The 11,717-nt window shown below is 38.8% G+C and overlaps 1 pseudogene; it reads right to left on the bottom strand.

Moving 5' to 3' along the window:
* Positions 1 to 4,094: 4,094 nt before the first annotated feature.
* Positions 4,095 to 4,360, bottom strand: LOC122427745 (annotated as a pseudogene).
* Positions 4,361 to 11,717: the final 7,357 nt, after the last annotated feature.

Genomic DNA, 11,717 nt, shown 5'->3' with positions numbered 1-11,717 from the left:
GTCCCCTTCTCCTCCTGCCCCCAATCCCTCCCAGCATCAGGGTCTTTTCCAATGAGTCAACTCTTCGCATGAAGTGGCCAAAGTATTGGAGTTTCAGCTTCAGCATCAGTCCTTCCAATGAACACCCAGGACTGATCTCCTTTAGGAAGGACTGGTTGGATCTCCTTGCAGTCCGAGGGACTCTCAAGAGTCTTCTCCAACACCACAGTTCAAAAGCATCAATTCTTCGGCACTAGCTTTCTTCACATTCCAACTCTCACATCCATACATGACCACTGGATAAACCATAGCCTTGACTAGATGGACCTTTGTTGGCAAAGTAATGTCTCTGCTTTTTAATATGATGTCTAGGTTGGTCATAACTTTGCTTCCATGGAGTAAGTGTCTTTTAATTTCTTAGAACCCAGTATGTTTTAAAAGCAATAGAGGTCAAACAGGAAGCTATTACATTTTATTCAATCTATGACTCAAAATTTCTGTGACTTCCAGTAAGACGGATGTTCTCTGACTCCTTCAAAAGTTCTAAAATAAAGGAAAAGGAAGATGTAAACAACTGTCATGTGGAATGAACAGGTGAAGCAGTAAAGTTATTAAAATATGGGAGATAAATTATCATCAAGATGTTGCAAAAAGAGCAGAAGAGCAACATGTGATACAACAAAAATATGCAATAAGCATATAAATATTTTGTTTGTAAATTAGTACATGCATAATATACAAAAATATACAACAAACATGCAAACATTTTGTTTGTATATTAGGACATGCATACCTTGTTCACTGATTTGCCTAGTTAGTCCTTTGTCTGATTCTGGCATATAAGGGATTCCCAGTAAAGATTTTTTTTTTTTTTTTAATGAATTAGTGTGTCACACAATCAAGAATTCTGGGCACTATTTTTAGGTTATTCTCAAATTTTTATACCACAAGTTACATAAATAAAATAAATCAAATATATTTTTATGTTTTTCAAGTGAATTTTTTAGCATAACCTAATTGGAATCTACATGACAAGATAATTATAGCTTCAGAAGATTTTCTTACCTTAAAGTGATCCAAAGAGGAATCCTCTTCCAAAGACCTGTTTCCAAGTGGAGGGAAACATAACAATGATGTATTCCATGCCATGTATTTTGTATGTATTATTTCTTTTAACCATTCATTTTTTCCGTCAATATAAACTAGCTATTATTATTCTCCATTTCATAGAGAAGGGTACTGAGACTTACAGAAGTTAAATAACATGCCCAAGGTAAAAAAGCAGTAAATGTGACTACTGAGCTTTAAACACTGTGTGTGGATTCAACACTTTGGATCTTATACCATCATAACAGAGACTACAGAAAGGACAGCTTGTTAGACAAAACAAAGCTACTTGCAGAGAAACTGCTCCTTAGTAGACAAGTCTTGACCAAAGATTACTTTTACTTGATATCTTCTCTATTTTAAAGCAGTAATATGTTTACAGTATTTATAAAATGTTACCAAAATTGATGAGTATATTAAGAAATTTACACTATACTCACTATCAAGTACAAATTAGATCTTTTCCAGTTTTCCCATTGTTTTTCATTCAAGGATATATGGAAGACTCTATTTTCCAAATGAAGCCATGCTAGTGTAGATAGGTAGGTACATAGAGCTATCCCATCTAACCTGTTCTTCTGACCATGTTATATTGACATCTTCCTCAAGAGCTGAGGTCTATTTTTCTTCTCTTAAACCTTCAACAAGTGTGGAATTTTGTAACAGCCTCTACTAATAGAATGTGGTAGAAATCTATGAAATCTCTAAGGTAGATTAAAAAAAGGCAATATGTTCTCATTCTTACTCTCGCAGAATGCTTGCCTTAGAAACTAACCACCTATTATTAAAAAAAAAAAAAAAGACAACAAACAAACAAACAAAAAAAAAAAAAAACCCAATCCATATGGAGAAGCCCCATGCAAGCGTGTCAAGCAGCATTTTTACCCAAGCTTTCAGCCAACAGCCAACATCAACAATTAAACCTAGGATGCAGGTCCTTTCAGATGAATCCAGTTCTTACAACTCATACTCTAGATATCATAGACAAGAGACAAGCTATCTCTGTTATGCCCTGCTTGAATTTCTGACTTAGCAAAAACCATAATAAATAAGAGGTGACTGCTGTTATTTTAAATCACTAAAACTCAGGGTGGTGATTTGTTATAAAATGATATAAAAGAGAAACCAAGACTTTCATAAAGTACAATTTTCCACAAATAAAGTCTAATCATGAAGATATTAGGTGTTCAGATGTTCCTAAGATATATTAAGCAAACCTACTTTTGAACCTGGATAAACAAAGCTTATTTTATCACACAGCTATACTATGGGAACGGGGATAGCATATTACAGTGGAAAATAGATGGGCTATATGGTCAGACTATCTAGATTCAAATCCAAGTTCAATCACAAAAGGACTGTGTGACTTTGAAAAATCTGCTTCATTTCTCTATGTCTTACTTCCTCTTTGATAAAGTGGCTTCCCTGGTGGTTCAGTCAGTAAAGAATCCATCTGCAATGCAGGAGACTCCTGCCTACAACGCAGAAGACCTGAGTTTAATCCCTGCATTGGGAAGATCCCCTGGAGAAGAAAATGGCAACCCACTCCACTTTTCTTGCCTTGTAAATCCTATGGACACAGAAGTCTGGATGGTTACAGTCCATTGGGTTGCAAGAATCAGACATAATTTAGTGACTAAACCACTAAACCATCATCAAAGTGGGAATAACTGTAATAACTACAATAACTACAATCCCTCAATACTGATCTTTCTATCACAGCCATAAATCACTTCTATCTCAAAAATCCTTATTTTTAAAGTGCCACACAGCTTTGGAGGGTAAAAAAATTAATCTGAGAAAACTTAATAACATAAGAATGCTTTTGTATATAAGACACACCATATAGGATATCTATATGTTTGTGTTTCAGTCACTCAGTCATGTCTGAACTTTGCAACCTCATGGACTGCAGCACGACAGGATTACCTGTCCTTCACCAACAACTGGAGCTTTCTCAAACTCATGTATACTGAGTTGGTGACACCATCCAGCCATCGTGTCCTCTGTTGTCTCCTTCTCCTGCCTTCAGTCTTTCCCAGCATCAGAATCTTTACCAATGAGTCAGCTCTTCGCATCAGTTCAGTTGGGTTCAGTGATTCAGTCATGTCCAACTCTTTGCAACACCATGGACTAAAGCACACCAGGCTTCCCTGTCCATCACCAACTTCTGGAGTTTACTCAAACTAATGTCCATTGAGTTGGTGATGTCATCCAACCATCTCATCCTCTGTCATCCCCTTCTCCTCCCACCTTCAATATTTTCCAACATCGGAGTCTTTTCAAATGAGTCAGTTCTTCACATCAGGCAGCCAAAACACTGGAGTTTTCAGCTTCAACATTAGTCCTTCCAATGAACACTCAGGACTGATCTCCTTTAGGATGGACTGGTTGGATCTCCTTGCTGTCCGAAGGACTCTCAGGAGTCTTCTCCAACACCACAGTTCAAAAGCATCAATTCTTCTTTATGATCCAACTTTCATATCCGTACATGACTACTGGAAAAACCATAGCTGTGACTAGATGGATCTTGACTAGGTTGGTCATAGCTTTTCTTCCATGGAGCAAGCATCTTTTAATTTCATGGCTACAGTCACATCTGCAGTGATTTTGGAGCCCAAGAAAATAAAGTCTGTTACTGTTCCATTGTTTCCCCATGTATCTGCCATGAAGTGATGGTACCAGATTCTATGATCTTCATTTTTTGAATGTTGACTTTTTTTTTTTTCCAGAATTAAAGGTAAATGTTTAATGAACCATGTTAAAATACAAGCTAGTCAATGAAGAACTTTAGGTTCAAAGAGCCAGATGGTCTACATCCCTAAGAAACTGTAATCAACTTCTTAACCTGATTTGGGTATTTTCACATTACATTTTGCTGCCACAAAATTAGTTGTATATTTTTGAGCATTGATCTATCACTAAAAGATTTGTTAGGAGACAGAAAGAAAATGTTTTGTATCTGTATTTAAAAAAAAAAAATCCGTCAACGAACAAGGAGCCAGGTGTCAGTTTCCTACGAGGGGAACATTCTCATGGAGGTATTGTAAGGCCAAGTCCGTCCACTTCATCTCTTGTTCTTTAACAGACTCTGGTGCCTCCGTTGTCCTGTTCAGGTTCAGGGAGCTCATTCAGTGGTATTGCAACATCCTCATAAGGCAGCTTGTCTTCTCGCCAAGCATCGTCAGTCAAATCCAAGATCCTTCCATCTCTCTGTGCCTCACTGTCCATTCTCTTGCAGCTTTGATCTTGTCGGATAGGACCTGGAATGCCTTTTCCCCCGCTAAATATGACCCTCTCAGGCCACCACTGTCCGTACAGGCGTGGGATCCCGCCCCACAGCCAGAATGTTGACTTGTAAGCCAGTTTTTTCACTCTCCTCTTTCAACTTCATCAAAAGGTTCTTTAGTTCCTCTTTGATTTCTGCGACAAGGGTGGTGTCCTGTGCATATCTAAGATTATTGATATTTCTTCTGTCAACACTGATTCCAGTTTGTGCTTCATTCAGCCCAGCATTTCACATGATGTACTCTACATATAAGTTAAATAAGCAGGATGACAATATACAGCCTTGATGTATTCCTTTCCCAATTTGGAACCAGTCTGTTGTTCCATGTCTGGTTCTAACTGCTGCTTCTTGACCTGATACAGGTTTCTGAGGAGGCAAGTAAGGTGGTCTGGTATTCCCATCACTTTAAGAATTTTTCACAGTTCATTGTGATCAACACAGTCAAAGTCACTGGAAAAGGTCAGTTTTCATTCCAATCCCAAAGAAAGGCAATGCCAAAGAATGTTCAAACTACTGCCCAGTTGCACTTATCTCACACACTAGCAAAAGAATGCTCAAAATTCTTGCCCAAAACAGTATGCAAACTGTGAACTTCCAGATATTCAAGCTGGATTTAGAAAAGGCAGAGGAACCAGAGATCAAATTGCCAACATCTGCTGGATCATCGAAAAAGCAAGAGAGTTCCAGAAAAATATCTATTTCTGCTTTGTTGACTACACCAAAGCCTTTGACTGTGAGGATCACAACAAACTGGAAAATTCTTCAAGATATGGGAATACCAGACAACCTTACCTCCCTCACAAGAAATCTATATGCAGGTCAAGAAGCAACAGTTAGAATTGGACATGGATCAACAGACTGGTCCCAAATAGGGAAAGGAGTATGTCAAGGTTGTATATTGTCACCCTGCTTATTTAACTTATATGCAGAATATATCATGCAAAATGCCAGGCTTAATGAAGCACAGGCTGGTCAAAATTGGCAGGAGAAATGTTATTAACCTCATATATGCAGATGACACCACTCTTATGGCAGAAAGCAAAGAAGAACTAAAGACCCTCTTGATGAAAGTTAAAGAGGAGAATGAAAAAGTTGGCTTAAAACTCAACATTCAGAAAGCTAAGATCATGGCATCAGGTCCCATCAGTTCATGGGAAATAGATGGGGAAACAATGGAAACAGTGACAAACTTTATTTTGGGGACTCCAAAATCACTGTAGATGGTGACTGCAGCCATGAAATTAAAAAGACTTGCTCCTTGGAAGAAAAGCTATGACCAACCTAGACAGCAAATTAAAAAGCAGAGACTTTTCTTTGCCAACAAAGGTCCATTTATTCAAAGCAATGGTTTTTCCCTTAGTCATGTGTGGATGTGAGACTTGGACTATAAAGAAAGCTGAGCACCAGAGAATTGATGCTTTCAAACTGTGGTGTTGGAGAAGACTCTTGAGAGTCCCTTGGACTGCAAGGAGATGCAACCCGTCCATCCTACAGGAAATCGGTCCTGAATATTCATTGGAAGGACTGATGCTGAAGCTGAAACTCCAGTAGTTTGGCCACCTGATGGGAAAAACTGACTCATTGGAAAAGACCCTTATGTTGGGAAAGATTGAAGGAGGGACGTGAAGGGGACAACAGAGGATGAGATGGTTGGATGGCATCACCTACTCAATGGACATGAGTTTGAGTAAGCTCTGGGAATTGGTGGTGGATGGGGAAACCTGGCGTGCTGCAGTCCATGGGGTTGCAAAGAGTCGGACACGACTGAGTAACTGAACTGAATACAGTCAAAAGCTTTAGAGTAGTCAATTAAGGAGAAATGGATATTTTTCTGGAATTATCTAGCTTTTTCTATGATCCAACAGATGTTGGCAATTTGATCCCCGGTTCTTCTGACTTTTCTAAATCTAGCTTGAGCATCTGGAATTTCTCAGTTCACATAACTATTGAAGCCCAGTTTGGAGAATTTTGAGCATTACTTTGCTAGTGTGTGAGATGACTACAATTGTGTGGTAGCTTGATTATTCTTTGGCATTGACTTTCTTTGGGATTGGAATGAAAACTGACCTTTTCCACTGCTGTGGCCACTGCTGAATTTTCCAAATTTGAAAACTGGCATATCTCATGCAGCACTTCCACAGCATCATCTTTTTGGATTTGAAATAGTTCAGCTGGAATTCCATCACCTTTATTAGCTTTGCTCGTAGTGATATTTCCTAAGGCCCACTTGACTTCACATTCCAGGATGTCTAGTTCTAGGTCAGTGATCACACCATCATGGTTATCCAGGTCATTAAGATCTCTTTTGTATAGTTATTCTGTTTATCTTTTCCACCTCTTCTTAATATCTTCTGTTTCTGTTAGGTCCATACATTTTCTTTCTTTTATTGTGCCCATCTTTGCATGAAATATTCCCTTAGTATCTCTAATTTTCTTAAAGAGATCTCTAGTTTTTCCTGTCCTACTGTTTTCCTCTACTTATTTGCATTGATCACTTGGGAAGAGTTTCTTATCTCTCCTTGCTATTCTTTGGAACTCTGAATTCAGATGGGTATAATTTATCTTTTCTCCTTTGCCTTTTGCATCTCTTCTTTTCTCAGCTGTTTGTAAGGCCTCCTCAAACTACAATTTTGCCTTTTTGCATTTCTTTTTCTTGTGGATGATTTTGATCATTGCCTCCTGTACAATACTACAAACCTCCATCCTTACTTCTTCAGGCACTTTGTCAATCAGATCTAATCTCCTGAATCTGTTTGTCACTGCCACTGTATAATCTTAAGGGATCCAATTTAAGTCATACCTTTATGGTCTAGTAGTTCTCTCTACTTTCTTCAATTTAAGTCTGAATTTTGCAACAATGAGTTCTATGTTTTTCTATGTATTAGCCTCTGCTGCTGCTGCTAAGTTACTTCAGTCATGTCCGACTCTGTGCGACCCCATAAACGGCAGCCCAGCAGGCTCCTCTGTCCCTGGGATTCTCCAAGCAAGAACACTGGAGTGGGTTGCCACTTCCTTCTCCAACGCATGCATGCATGCTAAGTCACTTCAGTCATGTCTGACTCTGTGTGACCCTATGGACAGCAGCCCACCAGGCTCCTCTGTCCACAGGTTTCTCTAGGCAAGAATACTGGAGTGGGTTACCATTTCCTTCTCCAGCATTAGCCTCTATGTGTGTATGTATATATATACATACACACATATCTGTATATGTATGTTCTTGTGGTGTATGTTTCTGTGAAATTCTGTGCTAAAACATATATGTGAGGGGGTGCTAACTATAATCACAAACCATAAGGAGAAAGTGAATGGAAGAGGAGGAATATAGTTGCCATGAAAACACACCTCTCAGACCTTCTACTGTGGGGAGCATAAATGACCAGCAGCATTTTTTACTCTGACCACCAGCATATTTTACTCTGAAATATACTGCTGCATTTACACTGAGGCCACCTTTCCCATAAGCTGCTCCTAGCCAAGGAGTAAGCTTTGCAGGAATACTAAAACAGGTCAGGTCCTGGGAGATGTGGACTTCTTTGAGAGGTAACTTTAGCTTGATCAATTTCATCAACTTTACTGAATTCTCTGAATTGTATTGCTAAAACTCCTCCACTCAATTTTTCTTCCTTTCCTCACTCCTTCAAAATATCAAAACTGCAAACTGGTCTGACAGATCTCCCAGCCACCATCAGCTCTCTCTATTGTTTTTTCCTCACAGGCATTTCCTATGAGGAGTAATATTTCTAACGTACCTAAACAATCTTGGTGTCTGCCTCTTAGATGACCTCAAACTAACATAAGAAGTAAGTAAAGGCAGAAAACTTCAGAAAAAGAAAAGAATATAGTCTTAACTCAGCAAAATTAACCTTAAGTTCTAAAAGCTAAAATCCTGCATAAAATGACAAAACATACAAGCCAATTCAGGACACACACCCATTGAAATGTGTGTAAGTTAGAGCCATGGGGTAGGTATCAGAGAAGATAGTAGTTGTGATGTAACCGAAGCAAGACCATTTAGACCAAAAAATCTAAATAAGGAAAATTTGTAACCAGGTCCCATCTCCATCACATACAACCAGAAGAATGCTCCTCCGTCTCCCCAGAAGAGAGCATGTGTGTCAGGCACTTAACTAAGAACAAGGAGGAGAAGATATTTTAGAAATAATCTTCATTTCATCTCCCCAAACTGAATAGCAAGGTTTTCCACACAGTTGAAAGAAGAAGATAGAGAGATGGAAAAAGACCAATAGACAGATAGGAGAGTCGGGTAGAATATAGGAGAGTCGGGTAGATAAGGAGGCAGAGAGGAAAGGAAAGAAAGGAAAGAAGGAAGGAAGAAGGATGGATCACTCTGAGATACTAGGTTTGGCAAATCCAGCAAATAAAAATGCAAGGTGGGCCATAAAATTTTAAGTATAACAATGATTTGTAGTATAATATGTTACATGCAATGTTTGGGACACACTTCTGTGAGAAATGTATTTATCATTTATCTGAAATTCAAATTTAATGGGGCATTCTGTACTGCAACCTTACGAGGTACATCACTGAAAAGTTTCAAAACACCACAAATAAAGAGAAAGCCTTAAAGTTTTCCAGAAATAAATATATAAAAACTGGGAATAGGAATGGTGTCTCACTTTCTAAAAGCAGCCACAAGAGATAAACAAAAATTGAGCCATGTGTTTGAAATTCTGTGGGAAAAATTATTTTCATCCTAGAATTTTATGCCCTGACAAACTGAGTTAGGATATAAATTCTCAGACATGTGAAGTCTCAAAATATACCTCTAATAGCCATATGATATAAGCTGAGCTTTGATCTAAATAAAATTTTGCTATTACCACATTGGGTAATCTGATTAACTAAGAGAAACTGGGAGCAGCAGAAGACTCAAAGGAATAGAGTGCTACAAATTGTGATATTCAGCCCTTTTGAGGAACTCCAGTGGCTCTGCCTCTTGGTGTCCATTCCCTCAGATAACTCCTTCTTGCAGTGGACTGATGTCTGTCTGTATGACCAATAGAATGGGACAGAAATTATAGTATGTCATGCACAAGATGAGGTTACAGAAGGTTACAGTATCCTTTTAACTCAAAAATACCTGTGCCTATGTGCGTGCTCTGGGGGTAATCAGCTGCCATGCTTGAGGATACACAAAGTTTTGAGGATCCTTGATGTGTCCCATGTGGCAAAGAACTGAAGCTTCTCTCCAACAGCCTCCTGAATGAGGCTTCTTAGAATTTCATTGTCTAACCCCAAATGAAGCTTCAAATGATGCAGCCCCACTTAACATCTCAATGGCACCTTCATGAGAGACGCTGAGCAAAACCAACCAGCTACATGGGCTCCTGGATGCCTGACTTCCAGAAACTGGGAGATAATACATATTTGTTGTTTTAGGCTACTAAATTTGAGGATAGTTCATTTTGAACTACTTTGTTATTATTGTTAGTTGTTAAGTCATGTATAATCATAAGGGACTTGATTTAGGTCATATCTGAATGGTCTAGTGCTTTTCCCTACTTTCTTCAATTTAAGTCTGAATTTTGCAATAAGGAGCTCGTGATCTGAGCCACAGTCAGCTCCCAGTCCTGTTTTTCTAACTGTACAAGCTTCTCCATCTTCGGCTGCAAAGAATACAATTAACCTAATTTCAGTATATTCAGTGATGTCCATGTGTAGAGTCATCTCTTCTATTATTGGAAGAGGGTGTTTGCTATGACCTGTGCATTCTCTTGGCAAAACTCTGTTAGCCTTTGGCCTGTTTCATTTTGTACTCCAAGACCAAACTTGCCTGTTACTCCAGGTATCTCTTGACTTCCTACTTTTGCATTCCAGTCCCCTATGATGAAAACGACACCTTTTTTAGTGTTAGTTATAGAAGGTCTTGTAGGTCATCATAGAACCATTCAGCTTCAGCTTCTTTGGCATTAGTGGTTGGGGCATAGACTTGGCATACTGTGATATTGAACAGTTTTAATTGGAAACAAATAGAGATCATTCTGTCATTTTTGAGATTGCACCCCCCAAGTACTGCATTTCGGACCCTTGTTGACTATGAGGACTATAGTCATCTGCAAGAAAAAGAAATGCAAAAAGGCAAAATGGTGTCTGAGTATGCCTTACAAATAGCTGAGAAGATAAGAGAAGCAGAAGGTAATGGAGAAAAGGAAAGATATGCCCATCTGAATGCAGTTCCAAAGAATAGCAAGGAGAGATAAAAAAGCCTTCTTCAGCGATCAATGCAAATATAGAGAAAAACAATGCAATGGCAAACTAGAGATGTCTTTAAGAAAATTAGAAATACCAAGGGAACATTTCATGCAAAGATGGGCAAAATAAAGGGCAGAAATGGTACGTATGTAACAAAAGCAAAAGATATTAAGAAGAGGTCACAAGAATATACAGAAGAACTAGTCAAAAAAAGATCTTAATTACCCAGATAAACATGATGGTGTGATCACTCACCCAGAGCCAGACATCCTGGAACGCAAAGTCAAGTGGGCCTTAAGAAGCATCACTACAAACAAAGCTAGTGGAGGTAATGAAATTCCAGTTGAGCTATTTCAAATCCTAAATGATGACGCCATGAAAGTGCTGCACTCAATATGCCAGCAAATTTGGAAAACTCAGCAGAGGCCACAGGACTGGAAAAGGTCAGTTTTCATTCCAATAACAAAGAAACGCAATGCCAAAGAATGCTTAAACTACCGCACAGTTGCACTCATCTCACACGCTAGCAAAGTAATGCTTAAAATTCTCCAAATTGGGCTTCAACAGTATATGAACTGAGAAATTCCAGATGCTCAAGCTGGACTTAGAAAAGGCAGAGGAACCAGAAATCAAATTGCCAACATCCACTGGATCATAGAAAAGGCAAGAGAATTCCAGAAAAACATCTACTTCTGCTTTATTGACAGGTCAAAGCCCTTGACTGTGTGGATGGCAACAAACTATGGAAACTTCTTCAAGAGATGGGGATACCCCTTATCTGCCTCCTGAGAAACTATATGCAGGTCTAGAAGCAATAGTTAGAATCAGACATGGAACAATGACTGGTTCAAAACTGTGAAAGGAGTACATCAAGGCTGTATATTGAAGCCTGTTTATGCAGAGAACTTCATATGAAATGCCGTGCTGGATAAAACACAAGCTGGAATCAAAATTGCTTGGAGAAATATCAATAATCTTAGATATGCAGATAACACCACCCTTGTGGCAGAAATTGAAGAGGAACTAAAGAGCCCCTGGATGAAAGTGAAAGAGGAAAGTGAAAAAGCTGGCTTAAACTCAAGATTCAATAAACAAAGATCATGGCGTCCAGTCCCATCACTTCAGGCCA

Source organism: Cervus canadensis, chromosome 2 (genome assembly GCF_019320065.1).
Source record: "Cervus canadensis isolate Bull #8, Minnesota chromosome 2, ASM1932006v1, whole genome shotgun sequence".
In the NCBI taxonomy this organism is placed as follows: domain Eukaryota; kingdom Metazoa; phylum Chordata; class Mammalia; order Artiodactyla; family Cervidae; genus Cervus; species Cervus canadensis.
Note: the sequence above shows the minus strand (reverse complement) of the source record. Positions and strands in the feature narration are given on the sequence as shown.